This window comes from Podarcis liolepis, assembly GCF_965112155.1.
Source record: "Podarcis liolepis genome assembly, chromosome: 10".
NCBI classification, from domain to species: domain Eukaryota; kingdom Metazoa; phylum Chordata; class Lepidosauria; order Squamata; family Lacertidae; genus Podarcis; species Podarcis liolepis.
In genome coordinates, this window is record NC_139562.1 from 49,495,938 (window position 1) to 49,511,409 (window position 15,472).

Below are 15,472 nucleotides of genomic sequence, written 5' to 3' on the forward strand. Positions count from 1 at the left end.
TGCTTGCCATGAAGAAGTTCCAAAGTTCAACCCCTGGTATCTCCAGGCAGGGCTGGGAAGACTCCTGCCTGAAACTCTGGAGAGCTAGAAGGACCAATGGTCTGTCTCAACTTCCAGTGTTCCTCAGATTGATCACATGCACACAGAATGTCTTTATTTTGGATGCACTGGCCATGCTTGGACAACAGTATCTCAGCTAAATAAGCCAAGAGATTAATGAACCTCATCTCCACCTCAACACAGCCACTTGGCTGTTTCCCTCATGTAAACAAGCAAAATCACTGTTAGTATGGTTTCTTGTTATGTCTAAACCAGGAAACTATGTCAAGCAACTTCCAGAGAAGCCTGGATATGAAACCAACCATGGTTTCATATGCTCACTTGTTTGGAGGACATCAACCAGTTCCCTTGAGGACATCAACCTGGCACAACAGGGAGCTATTCTTAACTTGAGACTCCTTGGCTCTTGTGAAGGAAGAGCGAAGCAACTGCATAAGTCTTGTTCATATCTTGACTTATGAAGCTGGACCGGTATTTTTCTGAAGCTGATTTCGTTGATTTAACTAGGTGGGTGCTTTTGTGCTTTGTGAGCCAGTTCCATGAGGAGCATCAGAGAACATCCCAAAGTTCTTCTGGGCTTCAAAGCAACCTTTAAAAGGTAGTATATGCAGCCATTTTCAGAAAGCAAGCTTGAGCTTCACTGCATGTGCAAAAGTCCCCCACGTGGCTCTTTAGATCCCAGCCTTTGCTAATGAGTCACACATTTCAGATCAGTAATTACTTTCATAAATAGCTAGTGATCTTGTTGATAAAATGGCTTTATATTTTTACAGTTTAGCTAACACAGGATTTACATAGCTACTCCATGGTTCACTTTTTTTAAAAAAAGAAATAACAAAAAGGTCACTGCTTTCCTAGAACTATATTCACTCTACTGTGCAAACACAGCCACTGTTGTTTAGACTATTTTTAGAGACTTACTCAGCAAAGAGAGGTGTTTTTAACATGTATTTTCTGGGGGGGGGGACCAAGCTAACTACAGAGAAACCTTGCTTTGGTGACTTTGACTTGAGATGGCTTTGACATCTTAAATAAAAGAGAATGGATAATTTAAAGAGAAGAGATATCACAGATCTTTACAAAAGGCATCAGACTTGAAGAGCTAGTGAGCAGTCAGTGTTATTACAATATGGTTGTGCACCACAGATACTCAGGACTCTCCAAGTCAAAAAAAGTCGGCTGACAGGATGCTATTAGCATATAAATATGCCCATTTTGGTTTCTCAGTTTCTCATTGTCCTAATCTTAAGTTCAGTTCTCCATATTTCTGCATCCATTTGCAAAAGATTTTATTAAAAGTGTTCATGAAAATGTGTCAGTATTTTAGCATATGCATTTTTGTGCAATGTGCACATTTTTGCAAAGTAATTTCCCCCAAGATAATGCATTTCTGTATGTTATTTTCACTAATGCGTGTATTTATATGCCCATATTTACCCTAGTATATGCATTTTTGTATTCAAAGCCAAAGAATTGCAAGAAGTGTAAAAAGTGAAGGGTGGCTCTGTTTCAGTTAATGTGTTGTTTCAGAAAGCATGGGTTCTGTAGGCTCACCTTTTGATATTGACTGAATCAAATTTCTCCCTTATCCCTACTTGAGACCTGCCTGGCAGAGATTTTCCCCATTACCAGCCAGCCCAGTTTGTTACCATCAGTAGGAGGTACCCTAATCCCATCATCATCAGAAGATGGTGGTTGACATGAGACAGGGCATTCCCAGTGGTGTCCCCGAGTATGGAACTCCTTCCCAGAGGATTCTGGTCTGCCCCCACAGTTGACATATATAAATATCAGTTCTCATCGGTTTCCCCCTTTAGCTATTTTAACTTCTGTGCTGTGTGTGTGTGTGTGTGTGTGTGTGTGTGTGTGTGTGTGTAATATAGTGGTTTTATGGTCATGTTTATTTCAGATGTTTGTTTTAATGATTTGTTATGTGAAGCCACTCTGTACCCAGGAAAGGGGGGGGCCACAAAAACACCAAATACATGATGATAGATAGATAGATCTTCCTGATCACTGCTTTGTGGCCCACAAATGGCTACCTTCGTTTAATAAATTAAAATTTGAAAAATAAGCAACTTGCTTGGTCATGTTTATTTCAGATGTTTGTTTTAATGATTCGTTATGTGAAGCCACTCCGTACCCAAGAAAGAGGGCAGAAAAACACCAAATAAATGATAGATAGATATAGATAGATAGATAGCTTGATGATAGATAGGTAGGTAGGTAGGTAGATAGATAGATAGATAGATGATAGATAGATAGATAGATAGATAGATAGATAGATAGATAGATGATATAGATAGATGATAGATAGATAGATAGATAGATAGATAGATGATTGATAGATAGATATAGACAGATCTTCCTGATCACTGCTATGTGGCCCACAAATGGCTACCTTCGTTTACATCAGCAATGTCCATGCCTGTTTCAGAAGAATTACTATTATTCATTATTAATAATATTACAATTAATCATCTTCTTAACCACCGTCTCATACTGATTTATACATAAAGTAGTTTAAAACTCTCTCTCTCTTTCTCTCTCTCTCTCTATATATAACAAGATCAAAACCCTAACAATGGTAAAGACTCGTTCATCCAGCAGCAAAAGCTAACATGTGGCACTTGAGTGAGCAGCTACATGGTCAGACAGGATGATATCCAAAGATAACTGGCCAACTGTGGCCTCTCTCACAACCCCACAGACAATATTTGGAGGAGTTAAAAATGTACATTTACTCAGCGGCACACAACTATTTCTGATGTCACCCTGATTAACTTGTTTCCCTGCAAACCAAAGGCACCCGACATCTGTTCATATTTACCTAGCCATATTTTAATCTGCAAACAGGGGGCTTTTAAGTGCTTCATTATAATATTACTCATTTCTGTTTGATTTGACACATCCAAATAGTGTGAAACGAGCTCGTTCCCATTTCCCTGCAAGAAAAGAACAATTAGCGGATGCAGTCGAGAGGCAGTGTCAACACAGCCTCCAAATAAGAGATGTGTTGCACAGGTCCTGCCATTGTTCGCATGACTTTGCAGAATACGGCAACCGTAGGGATCGCTGGGATTGTCTTACAAAGTTGGCAGGCGCTAGTCAAATGTTTCTGGATCTCACTATTAGCTAAAATGCTCTAATTAACTAATACCGAGTTCTTTTTTGGAGGGATGCTAAAGAGATCCACATACCATGCTTTAAATTAATTTAGAGGGCAATCCTACACATATGGGGAGAAGCAAGGAAAGGGAACTCCTGCTACATGGGAAGAAGGAAAGCGCTGAATGCAACCCAACAGGATTTACTTCTGAATGAATGTGTTGCCAGTTTAGTTTAGGGAAAGCAACTGGAATTGTTTATATAGGCAACATAAACCTTTCAGTCAAATCAACCATTTTAATCCAGAGTCTATTAGCATTTTTCAGAGGAAGTCAACGAGGCGGACATTAATTCCACAGCGCTTCCTTTGGGCTGTGCGAGGCAACTGAATCACTTCAATAACTTTTTGCCAGTATTTGTTTTAGAATGTTTTTATTACAGCCTGAACTTTGCAAAACCCAGTACCGGTAATCAACCACATTTTTTAAAGAAAAGAAAAGAAAAATCTAAACATTATATGGAATACGGTGTCTTTATGCTAAAGGTAAAGGGACCCCTGACCATAAGGTCCAGTCGTGACCGACTCTGGGGTTGCAGCGCTCATCTCGCTTTATTGGCCGAGGGAGCTGGCGAACAGCTTCCGGGTCATGTGGCCAGCATGACTAAGCCGCTTCTGGCGAACCAGAGCAATGTACAGAAACGCCGTTTACCTTCCTGCTGGAGTGGTACCTATTTATCTACTTGCACTTTGACTTGCTTTAGAACTGCTAGGTTGGCAAGAGCAGGGACCGAGCAACGGGAGCTCACCCCATCACAGGGATTCGAACCGCTGACAATCACCTTAAAACAATAATGACTACGGAACCAAGTATCCCTCCCTCAGTCGCTGTTGTTGTTTGTTTTATTTATATCCCACATTTTTCTCCAAGGAGCTCCTCCTCCTCACTCAATCTCCACAACAACCCTGTGAGGTTGGTGAAGCTGAGAGGCAGTGAATGGCACAAAGGCAGCCAGTGAGCTTCATGACTGAGTGGGGATTTGAACCCTGTTCTCCCAGATTCTAGTCTGACACTTTATTTTTATATATATAATTTTTATTAGTTTTTTAACATATCATTTTCAACAGTAATTAAATATACTTTTACATCTTATTAAATTTTTTTCCACTTCCATCAGTCCTGTCTGAAAATTTTCCAATCTAATCTCTTAGTATGCATTTCTTATTTTCCCTATTACATTTCAAACTCATAACCAATATCTCTATCTCTTTCTACTTTGTAACACTTCGTATAGTTCTCCTTACAAAACTTCTTGTAGTCCTACTAGCATAATTTGTTGATTACAGTTGCTCTTCAAATAATTCATATACTTCTTCCAATCTTCTGTAAATCTCAGGTCCCGCAGGTTTCGAATCCTTCCTGTCATTTTGTCCAATTCTGCATAGTCCATTAATTTCGTCTGCCATTCTTCTTTCATCGGAATTTCTTCTTGCTTCCATTTCTGGGCTAACAAAACGTGCTCTCCTTCATGGAGAGCACGTGTTGTGATGGGGGCCGACAGGACACTCCAAAGTTGTGGGGCAGGCTAATTGATCGTTGGCCACTGTTGTGATTGGGCTTCCCTCGTTGTTGGGAAGATGTTAATGCTGCCATTTGTTGATTGACAGCCCATGCATCGGATTGCCCATCACCCCGCCTTTAATTAGGGTTGTTCGCTTTGACCTTGCCATGCCTGTCATGGGGTTGTCTGCTTTTGGGGCAGGGGCCCGGTAGGAATTTTGTCCATCTGGCTGATTGGCTGGGGCCATTTGGTTTTTGCCTACTGTGTAGCAAATCGTCACAACTTGTAAGGTTGCGGGTAGGCATTGGTTTATGGTTTGGTTGGTTGAGGGGCATGGATTGGCTGTGCCTGCCCCTCTAATGCTGCTGCTGCAAGGGATTCCGTTAAAGGGATACAGGGGCTCACTATTGGTTTTGTCCAAACCCTGTCAAGGGGCTAGGGCCATGCAAGAACCCCTGGTTGCATTTGGGGAGGGCTGAGGGCAGGTTCCCTGCTCCGTCGCTACCCCCAAGTGTATTCCCCTATTCTGACTTCCGCATCGTGTGGAATGTCAGTCTGTCCCCCACTGGGGGGGGGGCAGATAGTCACAACCAATGCCTAAGCAACCACTCACATATTTTGTATTTTAATAAAGTTGTGGCCAAAATTATGCCAAAAACCTTAAACAAAATTTCTGTGAGTTATTTGGGGTGGCCCTGGGGACCTCGACACGCAATACTCTCGCCCGAGTCTGACACTTTTAACTACTATGTCATGTTGGGGGGAACAGATCTGTCCAGAAAGATTTCTTGTGTCTGGGGAGAGAAATCTGGCAGAGACTCTCCAGGGTTTTAGACAGGAAGTCCTTCCCAAATGTACCTGTAGATTTCAGATAGACTGAACTTGGGACCTTCTGCAGGTATAGCAGACACTATGCCTCTGAACTGTGCCTTCTTCCCAATCCTGATGCTTCTCCTTCCTTTGAATTCATGGAAAGAGGCCCAAAAGATTCATTCCCCTTAGGTGATTTCGTGGGGAGGGAAATCCCAAGTGTTTGCAAAGGCAACATTATTTCTACACTTTCTGCTCCTGCAATCTGAACATGAAAGTGAAGCACTGAGATGTCTTTATGGGACCCAAATCTGTCATCAGCCAAGCACTCATAACAGGAGTTATAATACCGATGCTATTCCAAAACATTGCAATTCCTACTCCACTTAAAAACAGGTTCGCAACCAGATTTGGGGCATCCTTGTTTCATCGATGTATTAAAAAAATATTTTCACATTCTGTCCCCCCCCCATTCTTTTAAAAAATTAAGCAACAGCTGAGAGCTTGCAAAATATCTAAACAGAATGTCACAAATCCTCTTTTGCATCAAAGGGTAGCCAAGCTGTTTCCTTTTAATTTGACAACTGCCAACAACCCAAACTAGATGTGCAGTTTTAACACATGCCTGATCCTTATGGCTTCCTGCACAAGAAAAAAGGCTGGCACAGAAACACGGGGTGGGCGGAATATGGGAAGAGAAAGGAATCTCTGGCAGCACCACAGCAATCTCAGGAAGCAAAACAGAGAAGGTTGCCATAGGACTGCAGTTCCGCACACAGCCTGACCATTAGCAAGGAATGCCATTTTAATTTCAGAGGAGAGGAGGGCTGAAGGTCCCGATGTATTGTGGAGGAGAAAGAGCTTAAACAAAAAGATTTAGGTTATGCATGGTAGATACAGCATGCACACTGACACATAGAACCCTTAATGGCTTGAGTCCCAGAGTGGTGCATGCTCTAGTTATCTCCCGCTTGGACTACTGCAATGCGTTCTACGTGGGGCTACCTTTGAAGGAAACTGCAATTAATCCAGAATGCAGCAGCTAGACTGGTGACTGGGAGTGGCCACCGAGACCATATAAAACTGGTCTGGAAAGATCTTCATTGGTTCCCAGTACATTTCCGAGCACAATTCAAAATGTTGGGGCTGACCTTTAAAGCCCTAAACGGCCTCGGTCCTGTATACCTGAAGGAGCGTCTCCACCCCCATCGTTCTGCCCGGACACTGAGGTCCAGCGCAAGGGCCTTCTGGCAGTTCCCTCACTGCGAGAAGTGAGGTTACAGGGAACCAGGAAGAGGGCCTTCTCAGTAGTGGCGCCCACCCTGTGGAACGCCCTCCCAGCAGATGTCAAGGGAATAAACAACTATTTTACTTTTAAAAGACAACTGAAGGCGGTCCTGTTTAGGGAAGTTTTTAATGTCTGATGCTGTATTGTTTTTAATATTCGGTTGGAAGCCGCCCAGAGTGGCTGCGGAAACCCAGCCAGATGGGTGGGGTATAAATAATAAATATATTATTATTATTATTATTGTTGTTGTTGTTGTTGTTGTTGTTGTTGTTGTTGTTGCTATTAGATATCTGACTGTTATGGCTGGCTGTTACGAGCTGCAAGGGAGGCCCTTTTAGAAGATCCATTGCTCTTCAAGGTTCGAGGGGCAGCTGTGCAGGAGATGGTCTTTTCTGTGGTGCCCAACACCCACTTGTGGAATGCTCCAAGGTGTGTCTGGCCTCATCAATGTACACATTTCACCAGGAAGCCACGGTGCATCTTTTTGCACAGGCATTTACCGGTGGAATATGAATTCAGAATATCACTCCCTGTTAAGTTTTGCTGTTGGCTTTGCTTGCTGTTTGATGCTCTAAAAGTGTGGGAGGGGTAAAAGACCCCTGGACGGTTAAGTCCAGTCAAAGGCGACTATGGGGTTGCCGCACTCATCTCGCTTTCAGGATGAGGGAGCCAGCGTTTGTCCACAGACAGCTTTCCGGGTCGTGTGGCCAGGATGACTAAACCACTTCTGGTGCAACGGAACACCGTGACGGAAACCAGAGTGCACGGAAATGCCGTTTACCTTCCCACCGCAGTGGTACCTATTTATCTACATGCACTGGTGTGCTTTCAAACTGCTAGGTTGGCAGGAGCTGGGACAGAGCAACAGGAGCTCATTCCGTTGCGGGGATTCGAACCATTGAATTTCCAATCGGCAAGCCTAAGAGGCTCAGTGGTTTAAACCACCGCACCACCCATGTCTGATGCTCTAACTGCAGGCTTAGTGCTTCTATGCACCATGTGACTTCCTCACTATTTTAAGTTGCATGTAACCCACCTTGAGAAGGCAGGATAAAGAGCAGAGTATAAGAAACATAAATCTAAGTGACTCAGGGAACTGTATCCCTCAACAATCTTATAGTACAATCCAGCCACATATTGACTCAGAAATAATGGGACTTACTCCCACAGATGACTGCAACCTTTTACAATATGATCCACAACTGAAGTCCTGACCATTTTCACATTCAGGTGAAAAGACTCCTTTTCGTCTACTTTTTTCTCCATGAAATTCAATTCCAACTCTTTAGGAGACGCAAGAGAATCAAGGCCCACCTAGGGACTGTTTTTCAGACATTTATTATTTCAACGTTCAGAGATTATTTCCAAGTTAGAAAAACAAAATCCCTCGAGTGAGGGCTGCGATGGATTCACACTGTGTATTCAGTGCCCTCTGGTGGGCAGTCCTGTTACTGCCTTCTTTAAGGGTCCAATTACCGTAAGTTCCATCAATCTGCAACTTGAGCTTTTCCCAAAGTAACAGAAGCAGTGTTAGCAGCAATTCTTGCGAGGGACAATTTGGACTCAAGTCATGGACAGAAGTGTCCAAACTCTAACCAACGAAGCTATCCACTTGATTTAGATCAGGGCCCTGGAAAGAGGGGAAATGATGAGACTGCTTCCTCCCCCCTATCACAGCCCTAATTTAAATCAGGATCCTGTTCTGCTGCTTGTGGAAGATGAAGAAAATGTCACCAGGTGATCTAATTATGGATTTCCCATGTATCATGTCATTTGACACCCCCTCCACACACACACACACACACACACACACATCCTTATTTACCAGGCAGAGGGCCTTCTTGGTGGTGGCACCCACCCTGTGGAACGCCCTCCCATCAGATGTCAAGGAAATAAACAACTGACTTTTAGAAGACACCTGAAGGCAGCCCTGCTTAGGGAAGTTTTTAATGTTCGATGTTTTCTTGTGTTTTTAATTCTGTTGGGAGCCCAGCCAGATGGGTGGGGTATAAATAATAAATTAATTATGATCATGATCATGATGATAAATAATGTGAACCTGGAAGAGAGGAAGCTGATGGAATCAAAGAGGTCTACAAGGATTCAGTTTTCATAGGAATCCTGTTCAAGCATTTGGTACCATAGGAGCTTTCTAGAACAAACCCAGCTAAACCCATCCCTTCAGCCAGTGGTGGACCTACATTTTGGGTGCCCTGAAGCTTGAAGTGCAATGGGAAAGTGCCTTCTCCAGGATCCTGGAAAGTGCCTTCAGAAATCCTGGAAAGTGCCTTCTCCAGGATTGGTACTAAGAATCTATTTTGGTTGCAATTCTGACTGGCTGTCTGCAAGTGCTAAGCCAGATTTCATGAGTTGTCATTTCTACTGCAATGGGACTGTTGGAGTCAAGACTTAATTTTGTGGGAGGGCTTTTTCTCTTGTAAGACAGTTCAAAATGTTTAAAGGAGCTGCCCATTTCCATGTGAATGGAAAACACAGAAATCTTACCCAGTTGGCAAAATATGCAATATGGACCTGCCCAAAAAATCCTGGATTCAGTAAAGGAAGTACCAGCACGTCTACATTATTCTGTTGTTAACAAAAATGGGAAAGCATCAAAGGAGCTTATGGAAGGGCTGCTTACTTCTCTATTTTTAGATGCCTACATTTGCATCATCAGTGGTCCATGGTGCCAAGTTTTATTTACAAGGCAACTTTCAATAAACTGGCTATAAACCACAGCTGGAAACTGATGAGCCTGAATCCACATGCAGCCGCTGATTGTCAATTCAGGTATTTATGATTAGGCCACTATTTTAAGCCTTCCGTCACATGCATTCTTCAGAAATGATTGCTATTATTAGGTAACAGTTGAGTTTCCAAACAGTTGAGAGCCAAAAGGAACAGTATAACTGGCTACTAATTTTGAACTATTGAAGGCACAACAGCAGAGAAATCTTATACATGGTTTCTTGGTACCAAGTTCCATTGTATTCAATGGGCTTACTCTCGGGTAGGTAGGTTGGTATAGGACTACAAGCTAAAACCACAAGTTTCTCACTGACATTAAATTCTGAACCAGTTTTACTCAAGACGGAGGTGGGGATTTTATTCCAGTCTGAGACTTAGTGGTAGACAGGGCAAATGCAAAAAAAAGGGCTTGTGTAATAATAATAATAATAATAATAATAATAATAATAATAATAACGACAACAGTCAGGGCTTTTTTTCCAGCCAGAACTTGCTGGAACACAGTTCCGGCACCTCTCTGGTGGGCGCCATTGCCATTCCAAGATAACAAGGGATCCATTCATATTTTTTCAGCAGGGGGCCGGTCAACTGTCCCTCAGGCCATGTGGGGGGCCAGACTATATTTTGGAGAGAAAAAATGGATGAATTCCTATGCCCCACAAATAACCCAGAGATGCATTTTAAATAAAAGCACACATTCTACTCATGTAAAAACACGTTGATTCCTGGACCATATACGGGCCGGATTTAGAAAGCAATTGGGCCGGATCCGGGCCCCAGGCCTTAGTTTGCCTACCCATGTATTATTTCTACCCTGTCAATCTGTACCCACCACTCTGGGTGGCTTCCAATACATATAAAAACATAATAGAGCATTAAACATAAAAAAACTTCCCTAGACAGTCTCTCTTATACATACACACACACACACACACACACATGCAAATAAATATACAGACACATGAATTCATACACATTTATTTTCACATCTAACACACACACTTTATATCTCTATCTATCTATCTATCTATCTATCTATCTATCTATCACACAAACAGTAATTAGATTTGATAAAAAGCATTTCTTGTCCCCATGCAGAAACAAGCCTTGAAAACACCCATCAATTGGCTCCATTGCTTTTTATGCCTTGTTGTTTCTTGGGGGCGGGGGGGGAGGGAAACAGAAAAAGGGGTTGCTATCAACTGTGTTGGGGGCATCCATTCATCCTGCTTCGATCTGCTCTGCGGTCAGCTGCAAGAAAGTACTGTCAGCGTCCAGAGCTTTGCTGCCTTGGCTTAATTGCCCTCTGCCTACCCAGCAAGGCATCTATTACATTCAATATTCTCTGACATTTATTTCCCAAGCTCTTATTATGCAGTCTCATAATGCCTTTCAAATAAACGCCACATTTCACCTGGGGGTGACACAATTTAGTTGCAGGCATAATACCCATTTATAAAATAAAAAAAGTAATAGGGAAGCCAGATAAGAAAAAAAGTGAAATTCAGGAGAAAAGCATGCTAAAATGCTGATTAATTTTCATGGGAACCTTATTTTATTTTATTTTTTTAACTAATGCACAAATGTGGTGAACTGACCTTAAGGCTGGGGGGAAATGAGAAAACCAAAATTGACAGATACATTTTAAGTTCAAGGTGATTTATAGAACATGAAAACCTGATGTATCCATCTGTTGCGTTTTCTTTTTAAAAAGTATCAAATGTAAAGTGAGTTCATACATAACTCACTTCATGGCGTTCATGAAGAAAAGGACATCTCTCCCAATGTTCTGTATTTTCTCTTAAAACAAAGGGGTCACTCTCCTCAAAGTTACATTTTTAATTTTTAATTTTGCTTTCAAGGCACATCTGACTCTCCCCCTGGCAATGTGGCAAAGAAATAGAGAAGACTTAAATATGTGCATCCTTTTTCAATGACTCTTTTTAAGATGTTGCTGGATGGAAGTCGTACTGGAGAGTTTTCCTAGGCCCTGATTGTTTATGGTTAGAATCGATTCTTGAGCAACTTCCAATTTTGATTCCAATACCTTGACCTCTACTCTCAGATAGAATATCTGTAATAGCTCTGCATTTGTACACTTTAATGATTACGGTTGCAATCTTGCATACACTGTTTGTGTCTCCTTCTCTTTCTTCAGCATCTGATCAACGTGATCAAGGCTTTATTGCAAACTGGCAGCCTTTATAACACCATAGCAGGGCTGGCCAATGTGCTGCCCTCAGATAGCGATGGGGGAGAAACTCAAGTCAGTTAACAGCTAAAAGCAAACTTATTGAATTTGCACTTTTCAAGGTATCATGAGAACCAAAACTCAGCCTTCCTTTGAAATTCACACTTCTCCAAGTTTCATACAAAAATACATGTTAGGGCCAAGTGTTCATAAAAAGGAATATATTAGGACTCAGCTATACAGCTGCAAATATAAATGTTTTACGTGCATTATACAAATGTGATGCTAGAGGGTGATGAAAATAACACACTAACATGCATTGCATCAGGGGAAATTGCTTGCAAAAATGTGTACAGCATTTTAGACCTGCCTTGTCTCAGTGCAGCCAATGGCACAGTTTCATAAACAGGTGGGAAAATAAGCTCAGCGAATGGAAATCCCACCAGTTCCTGTGTCAATGAGGATTTCTACTAAAAGCCTTAAACAAAAGCTGTTTACTTTCAAGTCTTAAAAGTCTGCTGCACACCAGCTGCCTCTTTGACCCAAGGCTTTTCCCCCCTATTCCAGAGGCCAAATTATGTTTCATTGTGATTCCAGTTAGCTTGGTCACCTTCTGAATCTAAAACCATTCTATTTACTGATGGGATATTAGTAGTTTTTAATATATTAAAATGTGCAACAGAAATCTTTTTTGGCCCAGGTGTGTCTCTACACACACAGAGAGAGAGAGAGAGAGAGAGTAGTACATTAAGGCAAATTAGTCAGCAAAGGTGAGGAAAAGCTTACTTAAGCTTTTTTCCACCTTTACGCATGTTTACATCTTCCCAGGGATTTGATAGTGCTTCAGCAAAAATGGTGTTAAGTCAGCATTTGCAAGGCTGTGGGTCTCTCTCTCTCATAAATTTCTGGCACTAGAGAATCCCCATAAACCAGAGGACTGAGCAATAGAAAATCTGAAATTATAGACATTTTGTTTCACTTGTAAAGAGAGCTATGGAAAAGTAAATAAATATATTTATTTTCCATATTCCATTATAATTATAATATGCTGCCCATCTGGGCGACTCCCAACAAAATATCAAAAACACTGTGGGTATGTGTCACTTTACAAAATAATATAAGCAAAGAAAGATAGGTCTCCACCCTCAAGGAACTTCCAATCTAATTTACACAATGGGTAAGACAAGGGGAGGGTAACAAGGGAGTAAAATATGCAAATACAGCTTGAGTCCCACAGGCAGAATGAGCAGTTCTATCCGACACCGTTGTCCCATTTGCACAAAACTTCCACTTACAAAACTGAACTTCCCCTCCCTCTCTTTCCCCTACCCCAAATCTGGCCCAGAAATGGGCATTTTCTGCTGTTGCCCCTGCTCTGTGGAATGCCCTTCCCTCTGTGCAACCACCAGTTGCTTCAAGTGATGTCTCCCTCTTGATGTCAACAATGAAACCGAATAGATGTGAGGTCTGGGAAATCAGACTGAGCAGAATATAAATATAGACTGATTCACCACCTGAACCAGATCTGACTTCAGCTTGGACTAGGAATAGGTCATGAACACAAGCTATGTACTCAGATACACGTGTAATTTGAGAGGTATTTCTGTGCTCCTTACCTTTAAAATATTAAAAACAGGATCTGACCCATGTTTGTTTGGTAAAGATTACGAGAGTTAGCATGGCTGAAATCCTCTTTCGCCAATGTATATACAGTGGTACCTCAGGTTAAGTACTTAATTCATTCCGGAGGTCTGTTCTTAACCTGAAACTGTTCTTAACCTGAAGCACCACTTTAGCTAATGGGACCTCCTGCTGCCATCGCAGCACAATTTCTGTTCTCATCCTGAAGCAAAGTTCTTAACCCGAGGTACTATTTCTGGGTTAACGGACGCTGTAACCTGAAGTGTCTGTAACCTGAAGAATATGTAACCCGAGGTACCACTGTACAGAGAACCTGGAAGCCAATTCAGGGGCTGCTCCCACTGATTTCACAAAGGATACACATGTGTGGTGGATATCTGGGGTGATGGGGAATCAGATGAGCTTGAAAAAAGACCACACCCTGTGTCAACACAACAGGAATGTCAGATGTTGACACTCTGACTTAGACACATTTGTGGACTGAAAGAGATTATCATTGTCAAGGACACCTTATGATATTCTGCATATAACTACTCCATAAGCCAGCCTTGAACAACCTGATACTCTCCAGATGTTTTGGACTACAACTCCCATCAGCCACAACAATTCTCATCTAAAACATTTGGAGGGTACCAGATTGGCAAAGTCTGCCATAAGCCAGTCTCTCAAGTGATGAACAAACTTTTGCCATACACCAATGCCCAATTACATATTAAAAGTAGAAGTCTTTGTCACCACAAGATAGGATGTTATGCATCACCACTTGCTAAGGTGAACATATGTGTTGGTGCCACACAGTAAATAATCTGATGGGGTGCCCATCTGACATACATACATACATACATACATACCCCCCACAGAGATCAAGGCACCATATACAGTCCCATGTCATCCCCACATAAGGTAGGTTGAGACAGGGTGACCAGACCAAAGTCAGACAGTGGGCTTTATATTTGAGTGAAGAGGAGAGATTTGAACCAGGGCCTTCCCAGACTGCCAGGCAAGCTTCCCAGTTTCAGAGCAGAGCTTTCCTGATGGTGAGAAGAAGTGGCGTGGTTTCAACATTTTCCAGGGACATTTTGTCCAGACGTCTACATGAAGCAAATGTAATCTGGTTGAAACCTACAGGGAACCAGGCAGAGGGCCTTCTCGGTAGTGGCACCCGCCCTGTGGAACGCCCTCCCACCAGATGTCAACTACCAGACCTCTAGAAGACATCTGAAGGCAGCCCTGTTTAGGGAAGCTTTTAATGTTTGATGCATTACTGTATTTTAATATTTTGTTGGAAGCAGCCCAGGATGGCTGGGGAAGCCCAGCCAGATGGGCGGGGTACAAATAAATTATTATTATTATTATTATTGCTAATCACACTCGTGGTTCCATTAGCCATCTCCCCTGAGTCTTCATTTTTTAATGTTTTAATTAATGCTTATTGGAATAACATAATGGTTGTTGTGTAACACTGGCTTAGATTTTATTCCTGAGAACAAGTCATAGAATTGCAAAATCATAGAGTTGGAAGGGACCACGAGGGACAACTAGTCCAACCCCCTTTTCACCCAATGTGGGGCTCCAACCCACAACCCTGAGATTAAGAGTCTCATGCTCTACCAACGGAGCTATCCCAGCTCTTAAGTCATTCTCATAAGAATGATCTCACTGCAAAGAGTCAGTCCTCTCTGGAAAATCCAGCTCAGATCACAACTCCATGGATTGGATGGAATGGACAACAAAGGCTCCCGGGTACAGAATGCATGCTTACAACAAATGCAAAAAAGCACATTAAACAAAGCCATGCTCTTATCGTAATATCCAGGCTGTGTTTCACAAATACATCAAGACAGTGAGGAAAGTGCCCTGAAGCATATCTTTGGCGAGGAAAGTTAATGCCCTCTTCATTAGACCAAACAGATGTGCCTTCACTCTTTGAAAGATTATTTTGCTTATAGTCATCAAGATTGATGATCTGACTGACTCACCACTGCTGCGCAACACATCCTATTCAGCCATCATCTTTCACTTTGCTTTGCTGCCTTTTCAACCTGAAAGGTGTAAAACGGGAACAT

The 15,472-nt window shown here is 42.1% G+C and overlaps 1 protein-coding gene across 3 annotated transcripts in view; it reads right to left on the reverse strand.

Annotated features, from left to right (window-relative positions):
• TMEM117 (transmembrane protein 117) overlaps positions 1–15,472 on the reverse strand; it is a 226,963-nt gene that overhangs the window by 198,040 nt on the left and 13,451 nt on the right. The gene's annotated exons all lie outside the window — the stretch shown is intronic.